The following is a 4,202-nucleotide window of genomic DNA, read 5'->3' on the forward strand; positions in this document are numbered from 1 at the left end:
ATGAATTTACACTACCTGAGGATGCTTCCATATCAAAATGACTTATCATGACTTTGCAGTTCTTCAGAAGAAGATTTTCCTATATATTTCTATTTAAGACTTTGATCCTCCATTGTGGCCCCACCCTACCCCCGGGGGTCATGATTTGAACAAAATAGAATCTACACTACCTGAGGATTCTTCCACATAAATATGACTAAACAGGGCTTTGCTGTTCCTGAGAAGATTTTTTAAAGGATTTTTCCTTTATATTTCAATGTAAAACTTTGGTAGTCCATTGTGGCCCCGCCCTACCCCCGGGGGTACTGATTTGAACAAACTTGAATCTACACTACCTGACGATGCTTCCATATAAATATGACTCATCATGGCTTTGCTGTTCTTGAGAAGAAGATTTTTAAAGATTTTTCCTATATATTTCTAAGTAAATCTTTGATCCTCCATTGTGGCCCCGCCCTACCCCCGGGGGTCATGATTTGAACAAACTTGAATCTACACTACCTGAGGATGCTTCCATATAAATATGACTCATCATGGCTTTGCTGTTCTTGAGAAGAAGATTTTTAAAGGTTTTTCCTATATATTTCTATGTAAAACTTTGATCCTCCATTGTGGCCCCGCCCTACCCCCGGGTGTCATGGTTTGAACAAACTTGAATCTACACTATCTGAGGATGCTTCCACATGTGTTTCATCTTTCCTGGCGCTGTGGTTCTTGAGAAAAAGATTTTTAAAAGATGCTATTTATTTTTCACCAATTCTCTACTATCTCCCCTTGAAAGAGGGCGTGACCCTTCATTTGAACAAACTTGAATTCTCTTCACCCATGGATGCTTTGTGGCAAGTTTGGTTGAAATTGGCCCAGTGGTTCTGGAGAAGAAGATGAAAATGTAAAAGTTTACAACAACGACGACGACGACGACAACGCCAAGACAGACAACGGACAAATTTCGATCAGAAAAGCTCACTTGAGCCTTCGGCTCAGGTGAGCTAAAAAATACAATTTTAAAAAATATTCAGTTTCTGAGTGTTTAAAATACTTTTTCTTTTTGGGTTAGATAAATTTTAATTAATTTTCTTGAAGTATCTAATTTTCTTCAAGTATTTAACTTCAGTTTGATATTTCGCCGAAATATGGCTGAAATATTGTCGACTCGGCGTTAAACAATAATAATCAATCAATCAATCAATTTGATGTTTAAGAAAAACAAGAGGAAATCACAGGAGCGAAAAATATCCAAGAAAAACAACAGCAAAGAAAGGAAGACTTCTCGGGTAATGTTTAGACAGAAAGATTTATAGAGATTTTACACAGTACCGAAAAGTTTATTTATGAAGAACTAATAAACTTATTTTAAATTTAGCAGGATCAAAATTCAGAAAGCCAAAGGACAACTCCCTTCTTTCCACAGAATTGAAAACTTTTTTCTCCAGAGGTTGGCAGGATAGTGTGGGCCATTTACTTTGTTGTGATTTGACAGGAACAGCATTCAGAGTCGGTGATTGGTATCTTTTGACGGCCTTTCACATAATTGAAAGCACATTGGGTAATTATTTGTATATAAATATGGACAAAACATTCGATGCACTTTATCAACAAGAAGAATATCATTATTAAGAAGGGCTCCGTAAGTAATGCCCAGAGATCTTAAATTTAATTTGTTTCCTTTTTATTGCATAAAGGTGCGTGCTTGAAAATGATAATAGAAAATGCCCAGTGTGACCCAAATCGTGGAAACAACTATCTGTATCTATTGCAAGTTTTGGAAGTGAAAGGGTCTGGATCAGGGGTTGAGATGATGATAGAGAATGGAATTAAAGAGTGGATTACAAAATGTAAACATAATCTCAGGATAAGCAATTTATTGGAAGCCATGAGAGTCACGGGATTCTCCGTAGCAAGAGGTAATTTTAAGTCATGACAGTTGTTTGTGTAACAGTTGATATTTTTCTTACCTTCTTTGAACTTATTTTGTAGAAAACATATTTAAAATTATGGGTGAGAATCCTATGCAAGTTGTCTTTGATCGCATGAAAGAACACGAAGAGGGTATAAAATATCCCGTGAAATTTGACATTCCGTTCTACAGCAAAACTGAGGACATTGCTATACTGGAAGTTGATCCGACAAATTTACCCCGTTTACCAATTGCATTTGCATTAGAAAGATCAATTATTGCGCCAGAGTCTATTCACATTGTTGGTTACCCAGCCTCACACGGAAGGAAACAAATATTTGACCCAAAGTGCCCTTTGATATTGGAAATGGAAGCTCGAACAACACTTGAGCAATGGAAAGTAATGTATCCCTGGGAGGATTTCCAAAATTTCAGCAGGGCCTGTGATTCTGCATTTTCCGGGAAAGAAAAAGTGCTGTTTCACTGTTCTGAATCTACGGCTCACGGTGCCTCGGGTAGTCCTGGACTGATACTTTCAGACGGTGACAAACCAAAAGTGTATCTCATGCTACAGGAAGGATTTCCGTCATTTGTGTACGGTAATAATTGTCAGGTAGATATCAAGACTGTTCCAAAAGAACTTCTTATTGAAAGTGGAATTAGCATGTCCAGAGTGTACTCACTACTCAGCAACACGCCGTACTTAGTAAACCTACGAAATGCGATTTTCCATACATGTACCTGAACATTTTGTATATAAAGATGTGATGTGGTGCTGGCGTCGAAGTGTTTTTTAAGAAAAGAGTTGAAAGCCCAAAATGAACAACAAACTAAAGTACATAGGTGCGTGAACTTCTGAGAAAAAAATTGTTAGAATTTTTGAGATTTTACCTCATTTTAAGGATATTCGTTTAATAACAAGAAGATAAAATTTCTGTGCTGTTACTTTCAAATACAATATGTAATACTTCAAATATATATGTTCAATTCTATATTCTGTTTTATTTGTTGGTTTCACTTAGAGTCAAGATAACAGACGTAAATATGTTCTTGTTTAATTCCATTTTTATCTCCATTTCGTCTTACCTTTAAAACAGCATATTTATATTTTTTCATGAAAATGTATTCTATAAGATTTTTTCATAAAGATAAAATTTGAGTTAACCTTTTCAGCAGGAAAAGAGTTAAGTGGAAAAATATAATTCTCTGTCCATCAAAACTAATTAAACTCACGCAATGTTTTTTAATCACGTAATTTGAGTGTCTTATAACTTTACCTATTTATCAATGACTTTTTTAAGCTTTGCATTTGAATTTTGATCAAATTCCTGCATACAGATTGTAGAAGTTTCTGTTAAAATCTTATCAATATTTATCAAACCTTTCCTTTCTTATCAACAGTTTGTTGTAATGGATTTTTTTACAAATATTGTGAATGAGATGATTTTATTTTTTTTTTATACTTCACTGAATAAAATGTAGATTTCCATATTCATGTATGAGAATAATGTACATATGTCACTGCAAATGGTGCAAGAGTGTTAAAACACATTTTGTGCAAATTTTCTCAGTCGAGCGCTGTAATATGTTTAGGGTATCTACGAGGGCCGTTCAAAAATTACGCGGACTTGTTGTACAGAAAATATATTTGACGACATAATCAAGCAAAAAGTCATAAATAATATAAAAGAATCTTTTCATATATGATCATCAAAATTTCAAATCAAAATATTGTAAATTGGTATAAATTTCAAGTGATTTAACAGGACATCTCATGAAGTCACGGCGCAGTAAAACTTTCAACGTCACGGGCATTTGAAAAAATGGGAGCTTTCATTTTCTCAATATTTCCCTTAGTATTTGATACTGTATAGTTTGGGTTACCTTATCCACTCAGAATAAACATCCATATACCATTTCCGATTCAGCTTAAAAACTATAAAACTATTATTGTGTGTTTTAGATTGTGTTAAACCCCAAAACTCCAGATATTTCTGAAGTAAAGTTTGACGTCAGTCGATCTCAATCACATTCTTAACAGCCCAGATCAGTGTTTTGTCGATGAACTTCTTCCATTCCTCTCGGATTACCTTTTGACTAAGGTCTAACAGTCTAAAATTCTTTTTTACATTTTGTAGAGATGTGTCGGATTTTCCGCTGGTTTACTACATGTTTCATTAGGATTATTTTGGGTAACTATTGGCTTTTTCTCAGCATGATTCATGATTTGATGAAAGTGCGCTGCTCCGTCAAATCACGAGACGTCATTTTTGCAGTTGATTCGTAGGGGTTACATCGGAGAAAA

General features: G+C 34.9%; 1 long non-coding RNA gene across 1 annotated transcript; it reads left to right on the plus strand.

Moving 5' to 3' along the window:
* Positions 1-1,193: 1,193 nt before the first annotated feature.
* LOC133203293 (uncharacterized) lies at positions 1,194-1,834 on the plus strand. The gene is made up of 3 exons (XR_009723382.1): positions 1,194-1,274; positions 1,367-1,546; positions 1,683-1,834. It is a non-coding gene; the product is annotated as an uncharacterized LOC133203293 (long non-coding RNA).
* The last annotated feature ends 2,368 nt before the right edge of the window (positions 1,835-4,202 follow it).

The sequence above is a fragment of the Saccostrea echinata genome, unplaced genomic scaffold (genome assembly GCF_033153115.1).
Source record: "Saccostrea echinata isolate AGI-Se365-2 ecotype Australia unplaced genomic scaffold, CSIRO_AGI_Sech_v1 ptg000049l, whole genome shotgun sequence".
Lineage (NCBI taxonomy): Eukaryota > Metazoa > Mollusca > Bivalvia > Ostreida > Ostreidae > Saccostrea > Saccostrea echinata.